General features: G+C 38.7%; 1 protein-coding gene across 10 annotated transcripts in view; it reads left to right on the top strand.

Moving 5' to 3' along the window:
* Positions 1-17,216, top strand: part of LOC149323640 (amyloid-beta A4 precursor protein-binding family A member 1-like) — a 120,199-nt gene that overhangs the window by 43,641 nt on the left and 59,342 nt on the right. The window contains exon 1 of one of the 10 annotated variants that reach the window (XM_089490444.1): positions 15,303-15,426. The exons of the other annotated variants lie outside the window; for them this stretch is intronic. The gene's annotated coding sequence lies outside the window, so the exon portion shown is untranslated. Of the gene's footprint in view, positions 1-15,302; positions 15,427-17,216 lie in introns of those variants that run through there. 10 annotated transcript variants of the gene reach the window in all.

Genomic DNA, 17,216 nt, shown 5'->3' with positions numbered 1-17,216 from the left:
AGACCTCCAAAGAAGGAGACTCCACTACACTCCGAGGGAGTGCGTTCCACTGTCAAACAGCCCTTACTGTCAGGAAGTTCCTCCTAATATTGAGGTGGAATCTCTTTTCCTGCAGCTTGCATCCATGGTTCCGGGTCCTGTTGTCTGGAGCAGCAGAAAACAAGCTTGCTCCCTCCTCAGTATGACATCCCTTCAAATATTTAAACAGGGCTATCATATTACCTCTTAACCTTCTTTTCTCCAGGCTAAACATCCCCAGCTCCCTAAGTTGTTCCTCATAGGACATGGTTTCCAGTTTCTCATTGTCCTCTTTGAATTGTAGTGCCCAGAACTGGACACAATATTCTAGGTGGGGACTGACCAAAGCAGAGTACAGTGGCACTATTGCTTCTCTTGATCTAGACACTATACTTTTATTGCTGCAGCCTAAAATTGCATTGGCCTTTTTAGCTGCCGCATCACACTGTTGACTCATGTTCAACTTGTGGTCTACTTGGACTCCTAGATCCCTTTCACACGTAGTCTTGTTCAGCCAGGTGTCCCCATCCTATATCTGTGCATTTCATTTTTCTGCCCTAAGTACAGTACCTTACATTTCTCAGTGTTGAATTTCATTTTGTTAGCTTTAGCCCAGTTTTCTAGTCTGTTCAGGTCAGTTTGAATCTTGATCCTGTCCTCTGGGGTATTAGCTACTACCCCTAATTTGGTGTCATCTGCAAATTTGATAAATATGCCCCCAATTTTGCCCTCTAAGTCATTGATAAAGATGTTGAATAGCACTGGGCCCAGGACCCCACTGGTCACTTCTCTCCAGGATGAAAAGGAGCCATTGTTGAGCACCCTTTGGGTTCGGCCGGTCAACCAATTACAAATCCATGTAACAGTTACTTTGTCTAGCCCACATTCTATAAGCTTGTTTGCAAGAATGTCATGGGGAACTTTGTCGAAGGACTTACTGAAATCAAGATATACTATATCCACAGCATTCCCTTCATCTGCCAAGCTGGTAATTTTATCAAAGGAAGAGATAAGATTTGTCTGGCATGATCTCTTTCTCTTAAACCCATGTTGACTTTTTGTGATTATGGAATTGCCTTTTAGATGTTCACAGACTCTCTGTTTAATGATCTGCTCTAGAATCTTTCCTGGTATTGATGTCAGACTAACTGGACAATAATTGTTGGGATCCTCTTTTTTCCCCTTTTTGAAGATGGGGACAACGTTTGCCCTCCTCCAGTCTGCTGGGACTTCTCCTGTTCTCCGGGAATTCTCAAAGATTATTGCCAATGGTTCCAATATTATATTTGCCAGTTCTTTTAATACCCTTGGATGTAGTTTAACTGGTCCTGGAGACTTATATTCATTTAGGTTAACCTGTATTGCTGTACTATCTCTTTACTTATTCTGTGCTGAAATTCCCCTATACTGTCCTCTGCTGGAAGCTACAGCTTGTGTCCTGTATCCCTTTTGTACAGCACATGATGGAAACTAAGGATCCTTAGGAAGGAGATAGGAGGCTGTATCAGCAGCACATTGTGGTGTCCTGTGAAAGGAGATAATTTCTGTATGCAAAAATGGTATAGGTGTATTGATACCTTGCTTGCAGTATGGGCTACTGATGGAAACAGGCAAAGTCATGCTTGAATCACAATTTTTAACTGTTGTCACCAATAAACTCCATATGTGTAAAATCAGGTGTGGCTGATCTTGCATGGCAATCTTGCATGGTGAGTTAAACACTGTTCAACAGCCACTAGAATAGCTGTGATGGATTAGACCATCACAGTAATTCCCAAACTCCTCCAGATTCCCTAACTTTACTCCTCCAGATGTTTTGGACTTCAGCTCCCAGAATTCCTTATTGTAGACCAAGCTGGCTGGGACTTCTGGGAGCTGAAGTCCAAAACATTTGGAGGACCAAAGTTTGGGACCAAAGGCCCAGTATTCTGTTCTTACACTGATTGGTCAATTGGTTGCCAGCATGACATTAATGCAGTAGTAGCCTCCTGCTCTCAACTTGTACTGAGAGGCAGTCAGATGAGGAAGAGGTAATACATAGTATTTGCTTAGTAGCCAATGAACAGGTGACCAGATATCATAACCACAAAGGAGGGCAAAGCACTGCAAAATGTAGGACATTTAAAAAAACAGGCCATTACAAAATAATGTAAAAGCTAAAAACACTAACATAAATATAAATTCATGCTTCCTCTTCGTGCTTAAAATGAAGGGCATTTTGGAATTCTTTGTGGACTGAAGGCTGAAATGTAAGACATGTCTTGGTCACCCTGCTAATGAAAGCATTACCGTCCAAGAATTTATCCAACCCCCTGCAAAGCCATTTAAATTATCAGCCGTCACTGCATCTTGAACTCATGTTCAAGAAATACCTCCTCTCATCCATCATGAATCTCACACCATTCAGTTTCACAAAATAACCCCAGGTTGCAGTATTAGTAAGACATAGAGAAAAACGTCTCCCTCTCCATTTTGTTCACATTTAATGTAATTGTACAATTGGCTGTCCTGTTCTCCTTTATGTGCCCATTTTCTAAGCTGGAAAGCTCAACATGTAGTAACGTTCCTTCATGCAGGGAATGCTTCAACTCCTTGATCATTTTTAGTTGACCTTCTCTAGAGACTGTTGATCTGTCTTATGCAAAAGTCAGGCTGTTTGGAGAACTTTAAGTAACCTCTTAATCTAATCCAAGAAAGGAAGGAAAAAAGAGGAAGGAAGAAAACTTTCAAAGCCTCTCTTTCATCCCTAACACATTTCACAGCCATCAAATCTTTAGTGGTTCTAACAGCCTAGTTACTACAAAGAAACAAAAGAAAAAGAAAACCTCAGATTTGTGTGTGTGTGTTACTATTCTTTTTGTATGGCATCAGGGAAACCAGCTGCTCTTATCTTACCTCCCCCTCCCAACAGGGTGGCCATATTAATCTATTGCGGCACAGATTTTAGTATTGTGCTTCCTTAAAAATGACAAATGTTTCTGTGGTGAAAACTTTTGTGGTTTACAGTAGAGATGTTAAGCCATGAAAAAAAATCAGAGAAATACAGTGGGGCAAAAAGGGTTCTTTGTAAGTCCCTTGTAATTTTGGTGTTCCTTACAATTAAGGACCTCGTAACGCCGCTAAAAATAAAATAGCTTTAAAAAGTGAGCTCAATTTGTGCTTATATTCTGAATAAACTGTACTTCTAATATGTCAATAATAATAATATAATACAGTTTTTTTTCAGTATACACTTGAATCTCCACATTTGCGACTTTGACTTTTGCGGATTTGATTATTCATAGATTTTATTAATAAGTTCTCTCAAGGAACGTGTAGCACAACTCTGTGGTCAACTTTAACCAAAGGTTGCATTGAAGGACCTAGATTCCTAGAGAGGACACTCTACTAAGCATTTGTAGCTCCTCCAGTGCAATTCTATAGTCAATGTCTGGCAGATGTTGATCACAGAGTTGACTGGAGGACCTAGAGAATCCTAGAGAGGTGTTCTCTCAGGTAAAATCATAGTGTTTTTGTTATTTGCAGTTTTTCCACATTCACATAGTCCTATGCCCCTAACCCCACTGAATGTCGAGGGACGAGTGTATATACATTTTTGAAATTTTAAAATCCCCCTTTCTGAGGGAAAAACCCAGGAAAAAGAAAACATTTCCCCCCATGGCTTCCAAATTCCAGGAATGTTTTACATCTCTAGTTTACAGATCATTTTGTCTAATATATGAAGCGTTTCCCACACATGGTTATGAAAAAGGAAATTTTAAACAGTAAGTCAAGTAAACTTAATGTAGAATGTTTTAGAAACAACAAGAAATTTGTTTCTGTTTAAGCCACAAGAGTCGGAGGTGTACCCACATAGGTTTTTAAACAGCATTCTTCCCTCTGTTAAACACTGCAGATTGAAAGCCATGGTCACAAGTGTAATTAGTCTTACTTATCCTGCAAACTGGAAAAAACAAGGAATTCAAATAATCTTTTCAGATATATTCCATGAGAGTGCATTGAAAGTCTTATCAGACTCCTGATCAGCTCTGGCAGTGGTTTTGTTGTATTTATTCAGTTTGAGCCTTAGCCATTTTGAGGGTGTTTCCGAACTGTAGAAATAATGTAATTTGACACCACTTTAAGCGCTATAGCTCCATCCTATTGAATTGTAGGAGTTGTAGTTTTACAAGGTCTTTAGCCTTCTTTGCCAGAATGCTGGTGCCTCACCAGACTACAAAACCCAGGAGTCTGCAGGATGTCACCTTGGCAGTTAAAGTGGTATCAAACTGCATTATTTCTACAGGGTAGATGCACCCTGAGTCTTAAGCGTCTGTAGAATGGCTTACAGTAATCATAGTATCACTCCTACTTATTTTAGCCAGCAAAAACTTGGACTTTAAAAAGGAAAACAACTTGGGAACTTCAAATATCTGGATTGGAGTATGGACTGTGAAACATGTTCAGTGTTACCGATGGAGAATTGAAGTGCCCAATGACCCACAGATTTGCACTCATTTTTGCTTGTATTGCAGAGTCCAACCAGCAGAGGGAGTGCAAGTTAACAAACCATCCCCCTTTGAAGAGCACTTGCTAATAAATTTGGAGATATTTGTGTATAAGCAGTGTTAAAGCATAGCAATAGAAAGGTCTGTTACACTAGTTCCAAAAGGCAAGAAAAAGGATATAATAAAATGCTTTGGAAAATACTTTTCTGTAGGGTTTTTTTTTCCTGTTCTTAGGTGCCTTCAACTCTACTCCAGTTTATAGCAACCCTGTCATATATTCTCTTGGCTTGATTTTTTTCAGGGGAAATGTGTAACTGTCTTCCTCTAATGGTGAGAGTGTATGACTTGCCTAAAGTCACACAGTGGGTTTCTGTGACTGAGCAGGGATTCAAAGCCTGGTTGCTTGGAGTTGTCTGACGCTCAAACCACTGGCTCACTGGAAATTATCATACACAGACAGGATAAGAACAGGATCGCTCACTGGTCCTCATCCCATCTTTGACTGCAGTCCTGCGAAACAGCCTTCCAGCACTGGGTTCTACTGGGGGGGGACAGGACTTCTGGGGCAGGACTTGTACCCTATTGGGGCGGGACGTCTGGGGTGGGACTCCCCCTGGACCTTCCTGGACCTTCAGATGCTTCTCTGGAGGCAGCTGAAGACCTAGGAGGAGGAGGAAGAGGTGTGCACCTATTCTGCCTCCTTCCCTCGCACTTTCCCAAGCCTTCAGCTGCCTCTCTGGAGGCAGCTAAAGGCCCAGGAGGAGGAGTAACAGGTGCACACCTTTTTCTTCTCTTCTCCACTCTGTGTGCCATGGAAAATGGCTTTGTGTGCCATCTCTGGTTTGCCAACATGGCACTACACCATGCTGGCTCTCTATTTAATGTTAAAAACTATAAAAACTAGAAACACTTCTGGTTCTGATAAACAGGTGTTACTTGTTTTGCCACTTCATTGGTTGTCCATGTTGCCCATGGAGGTCCCAGAGACCCCATCCGGTCTTCCAAAACTGCCCATTCTAGTGTTAAAGTAAGAGAATTCAGTCCTAGGCAGAAGGCGGCAGCTTGCAGAGACAGAAAATATGTCGGGAGAACATTTGATAGACTACCAAAAATTACTCAGGGTATGCAAAGCAGGCTACTTGACCCAGCCTCAATGAAAAGCAAAAGGATAGTGATACTTAAGATCACACAGCTCTGTTAATGTTAGTGTTTTGTTTTTAAAGTTTATTTTATTTAGATCTTGCCTTTCTTCTTATATCACCTCCAAGGTGGCTTACATGTGAATAAAAATAGGGTATAGCTAAAAAAAAGAATGGTACGAAAGTTTTTTAAAAACAATTAAATGATAATTCTGTTAAAAATATTAAGTTAAAACAATATAAAACACAGTTAAAACATAATTTAAAAGATAAAACCCCACTTAACGCCCTTTCAGCTACATAAATTATCAGCAAAAGGCTTGCCTGAATTATAAGCCAAAGGCTTGTTTCTGCCTGCTGGTGGAAGGAGAGGAGAGAGGGTGCCAGCCTAACCACCCATGGGAGGGACAACCTGGTATAAAGTTGATCTTTCAGAATTATGAAAAGATGTAGAAGCTACATGTTGACTACAGGTGAGTATGATGTCATGATGTAACAAAGATGCCTGTAGAGTGAGTAAATAATTAGAGTTCCTAAAACACATCTTCTGTTAAACTGTTTCCCTGAGACATAAAATCTAACTAATGGTTGACATGGTTGGCTCCTGCGTGCTTTTACTGTTGACAAATTTTTACTCAGAGGCTGGAAAGATAGATATTTATGATCTGTTGTTCAATGGGCTGAAGCACTTACTGCTTTAGTGACTTATAAATGTATACTATATAGAGACCAATCTCAAGAAAACACAGTTTGGGATATATGAGCCATGAGCAGATGGACAGGATTCCATGAATTTGAACCGTGGTATCCTGCCCCTGCTTCTGACCCAGGTCTGTCCCTGGACTGACATGACAATGGACAGATGTTTAGACACCTGCCTGCCACTGCACCACAGAGCCTCTGCTGCTCCATGCCCCTTATCTGCTGCTGCCACTGCTTTTTCCCTGAAGGCTGCCTGCCCAGCCTGTAAGGGTAGAAATTGGGCACCTGTCTACACTCACATGGCCAGGCTCCCCCATCCGATTCACAGGCCTCGACAGGGGTCTTTAGGGAAGACGAGGTGGCAGGAAAGGGGTGTGTGGGACTGTGTGGTGTGACAGCTGTCACCATTAAAAAAAATCCTGGATAGGCATTCAGTATTGCTATGATACCTGTCTCTAACTTACTGCTTTCCATTTGTATTAGACTACAGCTCCCATACTTCTCGTTTATAATCTTTTAGCATAACTGGATTATGGGAGTTACAGTTGAAAATGCATAGGAACATGAGATTGAGGAAGGCTGTGCAATTGGTTGCCCTCTCCTTATTTATGTATGTACTTATTTATTTTTTTCTACACAAAACAATGAAACATGTTTTTCAAAAATCTCTTACTACAGTCTGCCCTCTGTGTTCACAGATTCTGGATCCACGGATTCAACCATCCATGGCTTGAAAATATTCCTCCCCCACCCAAAAAAAAAAAAAAAAATCCCCAAAAGCAAACTTTGATTTTACCATTTTACTGTGCCATTGTATATAATGGCACTTGAGAACCCAGGGATTTTGGTATCTGTGAAGGATCCTGGAACCAAATACTAAAAGACCACTGTATTTTTTTTAAAAAAATTCCTTTCTGTTTTAAATAATTTTATTCTTCTATATATCTTTTCTTGCTCAGGGAGTTAGGGATCTAAAATGTTTCACCTTTTTCTATTCTGCTATGCTGAATTCTGTATAATTTTGGTTAGCATCAAATAGGTCTTTCCGATTGCAATGACATCCCTTCTGCCCCCCAGGGTATAATCAATCCGTATTTGAAGGGGAGGCACACTGCAGTATTTCTGTACTAAAGCTAATGCTCTAATTTGGATGTGACATACTTAGAAATGCATTTCTCTCCCTGTTTTGAGATGTAGATTCAGAGACTGCCATTCTTCATTAAGGTTTTAATTATGTTTAGAAAGCAAGCAGACTGTGTGCTCAGCTGTCTCTGATCAGCTAACTGAGCCAACAGAAAACCACTCGCTACTTGAATTAAATACAGTAAAAGGGTGACCTCAAGAGAGGAAGGTAAGATGCCCTTCTTCAGGTTTTTCTTACAGTTGTGATAGCAGCAAAGTAAACTGCCAAATATTCCCCTGTATGAAATTCTCTGTCTCTCCCCCCTCCCCACCCTGCTTTTTGGAAACTGAAAAAAATAATGTTTTTGCCTCTAGAATGAGGATTCCTTCACACAATAGTTGTCTTTGAATTATTCCATCTCATTTTAATAAGCAAAGCCAAGAGTGAAGCCAAGAGCATATTTATCAAAATGCCAAACATTGTTCAGAAGTCTGTAATTCCTTTTTTAAGGGCAGACTGATAAAGAGTTTGTTTCTATTGCCCCCATTTAGTCCGTTAGTAACTTAGTTTAAAAAGACAAAATAGGAAAGAGCCTTGGGCCATGCATGATGAAGTCTCTTTACTCCTTTCTTCATGGCAAAAGCAATCAAATCAGAGCCCTTCTATCCATAGCTTCCCATTTTGTGTAAACCAGAAAACTATGGTAGTCAGGTTTGGGACAAGCCTGGATCTTTATCATAGTTTGCAATCAATCTAATGTCATGACTAGTTTTCAAGGTGGTGGACATAATTGCAGATAAAATGGTTTAGATTAAATAGAAAACAATGGTAAATCTGAGCCTTCTGGGTTTGATTGTCAGCATCTCCAGGTGTATGAGCTAAAGCCTTGCTCATACTTTGACTTAATGAAGTGAGAAATGATAGGCTTAGGCCATTATGGAAACAGGTGCAAATTATAGGTGATTCAGTTGCTTGCACCACTCAATTGCAAATTCCTTCTTTTATCAGTTCTGCCCTCCTGATGCCACCTAAGGTATATCATTTCACTATGCTGGCAGGGCAGGTTCTAGGGTTTTTCTTGGAAAACAGGAACTCTGTATTCTTGTCGGAACATTTTGTAGCGGGTGCTTGCTTGGGAGCTATAACTGAATTTATCTTAACCTAGGCCTGCTGTTTTTTCCTTCCTATAGCTGAGTTCTAGGACAAAATGTTCTAAACTGACTGGACCACAAGATGAAAAATGTAGGTTCTTTTGAAAGCTAATATAGCAGTTAAATTTCACAATTTAGAATGATCTGTTCATACATGCTTGTTAAAACAGAAAATGCAAACTGTGGGAGCAGCTAGATTTTGCTATGAGGCTCTTTGACGGGCTTTTCAAGATCAGAGCATGAGATGTCATAAGGCTTATTTATTTATTTTTCTTCCTCCTACTTTTCCTCTACTTTTTACTGAGTTCAAGGTGAACTGAGGTGCCTGTCAAAAAGTAACATTTAAATATACCTTTTTGCCATTTACTTTTGGTTTCCAGTTAATGAACCAGACTTCCCCCCTCTCCTTTTAAAAGAACTTAGCTTGCCATGGACAGGGCTGGTAGGAAGCATAGCCTAATGGGTAATAAATTTGACCTATTGTGTACAATTAGAACTAAGGGTAATACTTTTGTCAGTACTGTACTTAGATGGTGATGTTAGATAGGAAGTGTGGGCTGAGGAAGTAGTAATTGTGGATTTGACTTCCTTCAGATGAATGAAAGGATGGTTTATTTACTGCTGTATGGACATACAATTTATCATTCCTGAAAAATTTAGCTTTTCTTTGATTTAAAAAAAGTTTCTAGTCTTTATGACTGTGGCATACCTCCTGAAGTCAAGAGAAGACCATCAAGAGTGGCAGACTTACAGCTCTGTGTTTTTTCTTTATAGCTTCTGTTTATGTGCCTGTAGTCCAGGACCTATATTTTAATACTCTTGTTTTTGCTGCAACTCCATGTTTGTCATCCATTTTAGAGTTTTGAAAACTTGGGTGTTTGAATTTGGCAAGGCTGATTTCAAGAGTCAGAATTGTTGACTATCCACAAGTGTATCCTTCCTTCCTCTTGGTTGTTTAACTATGGCCTGTTACAGACTGCCAAAATAAAGCTGCTTCGGGTCTCTTTGGAGGTATGCTGTTTAAATGATGCATGCATCCTAAGAATCCGAAAGCTGCACCAAAGCTGCACTCCAGTGCTTAGGAATGGAGTGTGGCTTTGGCGCGACCTCCAAACTCTTGCATCATTTAAACAGCATACCTCCAAAGAGACCCGAAGCAGCTTTATTTTGGCAGTCTGTAACAGGCCTAAGTATCCTAAATGAAAGAACAGTGACTGGGGCCCATTCACACTACACAGTTATAATGCCACATTCCATTTTAACTGCTGTGACAACTTCCCAAGGAATCCTGGGATTTGCAGTGTAGAGAAGAGCATTTAGTATTCTCAGCAGAACATTTTGTTGTTTCATCAAACTATAGTCCCTAGGATTCTATAGGAAGGAACCATGGCAGTTAAAGTGGAATAACAGCACTATAATTGTGTACACTAGTATGATGTGCCCTCTGGGCAAGGGGCAACTGAAAATGGCAGCCTCCTCTTGTCTTTTCCTCTCTATCTATAAATGGTAGTAGCAGTAGAAATGAGGTGGTGAGTCAATGCATGGAGGGGAGAATTCCTAACAGCATCTTGTCCATGCTACAACTCTGGAAATAAGGCAGTATTTAGTATTAGAAACATAGACACATACTTTAGCTTGAGAAAATTACATTGTTGGAATAGAACTCCCAGAATCCTCCAGATGGCATATTTGGCAGTGCTGGATAGGAGATTCTGGGAACTGTAATCTCCAGAAGTAACTTTTTCAAGCTGTGCACATAGTTAGAATTTGCTCAGTCAAGTTATTGCTAGGTAGTTTATTATGACCACAAAATGAGAATTTACTTGATGCAAGGTTTGATGCACAGTTGTTTAGATGTATAACCTTGGCAATTTTTGTTTTTATACATTTCTCAGTTAATATAAAAATTCTGGTTTTCTTTTTTTTAAAAAAAAGTAGGTATTCTGGCTCTTATCTACTACTGTATTCCTATATAAAAATATGTACATGTTAGGAAAACAAATCTGCACCACCATAATTAGTATACAACATGCAGATTTCTTATGCAGGTGTTAGAAAGCTATATATTTATTGTAAGCACATTACACATACAATTATGGTTTTGAATGACTTTGAAGTCATATGAATCTGTTCATGTGCAACGCTAAAAGAAAGTGGCATAGAGAGGGACAGATTATGTATTGTAATGAAAAAATGGACACCATCAACAATTGTGTGCTGATTGTTTTTGAGTAGCTTTAAATGTGGCACAACAGGATTGATAGTAGGGGATGTACAAGTGGTTGAAATATAATTTGCAAACTACAGAAAGTTACTTTTTTGTATTATAGCTCCCAGCAGATTCATCAAATTGGTCATGGTAGCTGAGGGTCCTACAAGTTGTAGTCCAAAAATTTATCCCAGCTCTGATCCTTAGTTTATGTTTGCAGGGTAAAATTTGCAGAATAATGTCCTCTGCTGTGAGATCCATGAGTTGTGTGTGGAAAATATCCATGGGGAAGCTGCTTGCATTCCTCATTAAAAAGGAGGGAAACAAAAGCAGTCAGGCAGGTCTCTTATGAGTCTGCTATTTTTTTAAATTTTTATTTGTTTGTTTGTTTATTATTGCATTTCTATTAGGTCTGGGAAATCTCACCAACATGTAGAATATGCTAGGAATTATTATGAAGTCATTGAAGAGAACAATGCCATTTAAAAGCCACACGGTATTTGTCATGGGTAATTGCTTTGGACATTATTGCGAATATTGTTTGTAATTCAGAGAACATTAATTGCATTTCACCTTTTTTCATCCTAATTATTTCTGAGGAATAATTTGATTCTCTCTTAATGCTATTTGGGGATGGAGTCTGCTTGAGCCTCTGAGGCATGCTGGCAGAGGAACAAGAGAGAGGCTGCTAGTCTTAACACCTGCCTCATGACAGCATTATTCAAACATATGCCAGATCCTTTAAACCTAGCAGCAGGGAGGTGCTCTCTTTTTGTCTGAGGGATAAGGGACTAGGGAAAGAGAAGAATGTGCTGATCCCTAATCAATTGCTTTCTGCTAAAACCTTAAACTAGCAAGCTCTTCTTTCTGGAAGTTGTCAGTGCTTCACCTGCCTCTCAAATAATATGTAAAAAGCTTTGTATATAGATATAAAGCTACATATGTTTTTGGTTTCGGGAAGCACTGGGATATAATGCTGAGGAAAAGCTGTACTGTATTTTAAAAATAAATAATAAAAATATGTTATTAATGACGAACTTGATTTTGAAAACGAATTAATGATATGTCATTATTCTGACAATTACCCTTTCATTTTGAATGTGGGCACAAACAATTTTAATATTTGACCATGTTTAATTTTTGCAGTGGCTTCCTTTTGTTCATATGAGATGTTGCAGAAGTCTCTGTCCAGTAAGACAGCTTTTGGTATGGGAGTGGCCTGCTATGGATTGCTTACTAAGAATTTCAACAGGTTTTGCACTTATCCATGATGACCTTTAACTGTGCATGTTCAAAATAAAAACCACAAACTTTCCCTGCTAAATTTTATTTTCTTGTTTGATTTTAGGGTAATAAATTGCAAGTAATGGCATTTTAATCAGTTTGAAAAGTGAATACAGGTTGATTTACCAACTTTCAGCTTACTGTATAGTATGAATGTAAGCACTTGATTAGCTTTGTTAACTTCCCATTTAAATTATTACAACGTATCACACATAGATTTGGCTTTGAAAATGGCCTGGAAATTGCAGCTGATCTAATGGAGAATTGCAATACTATTTAAAAAAACAATTCAGTTACATTGCATCAGTGCTCACGTCTGTTTGTTGAACCCAGTTCATGTGCTGTTTTTGACCTTCTAACACCTTGAATAGGGATAGACCAGGAGGTCTGAAAAGTCCTCTCATATCCCTACCCCAAATTTGAAATCCTCTTTAGAGGACCTACTGCACATACCTCTACCAAGTAAAGTACATATAGTCATAAAAATTATAGCTACACTTGCATTACTGGGAAGGTTACTTCCAAATTCTGCTTCTTCCTCTTTTTGTTTGGATTACTGTAATTCAGACAAGTATGCAGAAGATGCAGCTGCATGAAAGGTCATTTTATATATTATGCCTTTTGTGTGTACTTGCCAAAAATGCACATCTGTGAGGGAGAGAGTCACATGTACACAGGGCTGGCCCCAGATAGTTTGCTGGCTGTAGAGGAATAGCAGATGGTACTAGGATGGTTACCCATGCACCACTAAAAAAATAAGGAAATATGTCACCCAAAATGGTCTGAAGAAGCTTGATAGGGTTGGTGAAGGATGCAAATATCTTTATTCATGAAGGAAACAAATATTCTGCTGACAAATGTGTGGATTCAAGGAAGTCTCTATACTTGTGTGCTTTAGATATGAGTTGTTATGTGCCATCAAGTCAACTCTGACTGATGGCAACATCATCCTAGGGTTTCCTTGGGAAGAAGATTTATTTAGAGGAGGTTTACGATTACTCTTTTCTAAGGCTAATAGAATGTGATTTGCCTAAGGTTACCTAAAATGTTTTCAGGGCTGAATGGGGATTCAAATCCTGGTATTTTGGAGTCCTAGTCCAACACTCAAATTACTACACCATAGAAGAACTACTATAAGCTATGTCACACATATTTGTTTATTTACTTCTCTGGAAGAGAGAAGAGTTGCCTTGCTGCTTTAGGTCCTCAAATAACCTGATTCCCCACCCGTACTGGGGCTTAGGTTTTTTTTAAGTATTGAACTTATGTTTCTTTAAGTATTTTGTCTGACCTTTTGAGCCCCACTATTGATTGTTCGTGAGCAGATATAGAATAAGATCTTAGGGGTCTGTGGAATGTGGCATGATGTCATAAACTGACACTCAACTACAGTTTTCATTCTTGATGCCAGAGAAAGTTCCAATAATGAGAAGTCTCCTCATTATTACAGAAGGTTTCACAGGAAATAGTTTGCATCTCTTTTCATCCTCAAGACTTGATATGTAGAGGATGAAATGGAAGGCAGAGTTTTAAATTCAAATCCTTTTTTATTTACTAAATAGATATCATATGGAATAATGAAGTACTATACTGTAAATCCTGCATATGATTTAAATCATTTAAGATTGACTCTGTTCCTTTAGTTCTATTTTTTCTTTTAAATGGTTCACTGAAAATGTCACTATTTAGACTATCATGCCTGCCCAGCAGTGTAAATTACTCTTGAGTGAAGGAACTCAGACTTTTTCACCAGTCATGTAAGTGTCAGTCACAAAAATACATGAAAAAGCCACAGACAGCTAGCCACCTAATCGGCTTTTTATATTGATATTTCAGTCATAATGAAGACTTCATCTATAGCATTACTTGCATTTACTTACTTGTAACATAGTTTGATATTACTGTATATATTCATGTATAAGTCTAGAAATTTTAGTCAAAAAATGGCCAAAAAACCCCCGAGTCAACTTATCCACAGGTGAATATAGGTACTGTAAGTACTGTACTTTATTTTTAAAAAGGAATCATCCCTTGGTGAAAGGCAAAAATGTAATATGTCCTGGAATCACTGACACACACACACACTCACTCACTCACTCACTCACTCACTCACTCACTCACTCTATTCTTTCATCCATCCAGCCTTTATTTTGAGTACAAATAGTTATGCCTGGTAGAATTTTGTAAGTTCTTTGGCATCGTTTTCTTTTGTATCATCCTTTAGTACCTTTGTTACATGCCCTTAAATTTTATCCTCAGTTTATCCACAGGTCATATCAAAACCCATAATTTTGACTCCAAAACTTGCCCTTGACTTAAACATGAGGTCGACTTATAGTCGAGTACCTTTTAAATGATGAGCTGTAGGCTGGAAAGTTTTTGGTGATGTGCACTGTTTACAAATGGTTTCATGAACCAAAGATTATATAGCCTTTTGCTCTCCATGCAAGCAGAGACATGATGTGGGTTGTTGTTGTTGTTGATGTTGTCAAAAACCTATGTAACAATTATATTTTTCTACTAAAATAGTTCAAAGGAAAAATAGCACAATAGCTTTGTGAGTAAATATTTATTGTAGAACATGATTAAAAACACTAGCTTTGAAAAATGTGTTTATCCACATGCTGGATTTTTATTCATTCATCACTGCATGCCAGTGCAGTTCCCATTAGGAAAGTAATTGAAATTGTTCCTGAGCAGTAAGAAAGCAACATTATTCTCTGCTAATTCTTTATACCAAGGATCATTCATTGTAAACCATCAGAGGAATAAATTGATATCAGACAAACCTGGAGGGTGTTTGAAATAATCCCATACAGGTATTTTTGAAGAACATAGGTTTATGCAAGCAAATACAAATATACAGGTATAAAAATAAGCTACAAAGGAAGTTGATTGGTATCTGTCAGCTATCTCTCCATTGGCTGATGTCATTGTGCACCTGTTCATAACCTGACACTAAATGTTATTTTTAAAAAGTTCATATTTTCTAAATGTTACCAGTCAAAGTGAGCTGCTGTAAGAAGTGGTGTAGTAATAGATTTTAAAATGTATGCTCTCATCATAGTAGATGCTGTAGAGACATCACCAAGGGGTATGACACAAACAAGTCTAGGCTGCACTGTTGATCTGTCTTTCTATTTAAAAACAGGTGCACCAGGAGCAGTACTTGTGTAAAGCTGATGGGGCTTGTTCATTCAAGGCCACCCTAAAATACTTTGGATTACAATAAGAAAAGCTCATAATGATACACAGTTGATGGGAAGCTCTCTACTTCCACTGTGGAGAATACAACTAAATTCAGAGGGAACAGGTATGGCAAATAACCTGGCATAGACTCTAGGAATTCTGGTTCCACTCTACCACTGGGTAAGACAAGTAGAAACTTTGGCTGCATTTACACTCCAGAATTAATGCAGTTTGACACTGCTTTAACTGCCATGGCTCAACTCCATGGAATACTGGGATTTGTGATTTTGTGAGATGTTTGGCCTTCTCTAACAGCTCTCATGCCACAACAAACTCCAGATCCCCGGATTCCATAGGATGCAGCCATGATAGTTAAAGTCACATCATACTGCCTTAATTTTGCTATGTGGCAGCCACCTTACTCAAGGTAGCAGAGATCCCCTTCCTCTGAGACCTAGATAGAAAAATGTCATGTATAAACCTTGGAAGGAATTTTGGTGTCTCCAGGGTGCAAGGGGAGAGAGGGAGATGAATTCAAATTGGGAATGGTTTTTGTGCAGTCAGTACAATAGCTTTAACTTCAATACGAAGCTAGGAATACCAGAAAGCAACCTGTTAATTTCATTGCTTCCAGAGGCCATACATCAGAGTTTGAGCACAGAGCCAGGAGTGCTTAGAAAGCACTGTGGTATGTGTTCGATCATTAGCATGCAGCTGCTGCTGTGAGTAATTAATGGGACAGAGCTGCATTTTTCTGAGTTGTAGTATGTCTTTATTTGCAAAGTCATTTGACATGTCTGTGTTGTGGAAGGCAAATTACAACGAAATATCTGAATTTAATTTTAGATGTGTGTAGGGGAGATGGGAACTTGGCTTATTCATAATTTTTAGTGCAGACCTGATAGGTACAGTATTACAAAAGAACAAGGCACTTCTGTCAACAGGAGGCTTGCTTCTTGCTTGATTTGCACTCTTAAGGTGTATCTGCACAGTAAAGTTAAAGCAGTTTGACACCACTCCAACTGCCATTACACTATACTACAGAATTCTGAGATTTATTACTTGTTGTGGCACCAGAGACAGACAAGCTTAAGTATCTTAAAAAACTACAAATCCAGGAATTCCATAGCATTGAGCCATGGCAGTTAAAGCAATACCAAACTGCATTACTTCTGCAGTGCAGATTCAGCCTTAGTCTGTGGACATGGGTTTTCTTGTACGTTTGGTTGACTTCGCCACTACTGAACTGTTGGAGTTATAACAAGAAGCATTCTTGTAAGAATGCTTAATATTATGGTTCCCTCTCTCCCCTACTCTATCATCATTTGGTTTCAGTCTCCTGAAATACAAAATAACTACCATAAATTATACAGTACATGTTTCCTGTATTTAGAAGTGATATTCCTTAAGTAGTAAAAAATGTCTGTTTGTCTTAGACAGTTTGATTTATTGTTTCTTTTAGGCCATGGATTATTACCAAGACTGGTTAATGTGATCCAGTAAACGTTTTATGGGTTATGGATATGTTTGTAAAGTCAAATAATCCTTGCCACTGAATTTTTAAATGATGGTAGTGAACAAAGCATGACAAAACTGTTTATGTATGGTATTAATGACAAATTTAATTAGTATCTTTAAGATCCTATATTGGATTCAAACAATTTATTCTGAGGTGCCCTCCAGATAGTTGGATGACAGCTTCCACAGTTTCTGATCATGAGCCATGCTACCAGAAGTAGATGGGAGCTGTAGTCCAAAACATGAGCACTAGGCTGACTATCTGGTGTTTTTTTTTTTAAAGATTTGTGAAGTTCATTGTGAAGATACTTGTCTGGTTAGTTAAAATATTTCTGTGCTTTCCCAGTGTTAGCATTCAAGGCTGAGTGGTAAATTTTACCAGCTTAGTACATGCTT

Source organism: Sceloporus occidentalis, unplaced genomic scaffold (assembly GCF_023333645.1).
Source record: "Sceloporus occidentalis isolate IW3139 unplaced genomic scaffold, rSceOcc1.0.p SCAF_1, whole genome shotgun sequence".
NCBI lineage: Eukaryota > Metazoa > Chordata > Lepidosauria > Squamata > Phrynosomatidae > Sceloporus > Sceloporus occidentalis.
This window is presented reverse-complemented; position numbering and strand designations above follow the sequence as displayed.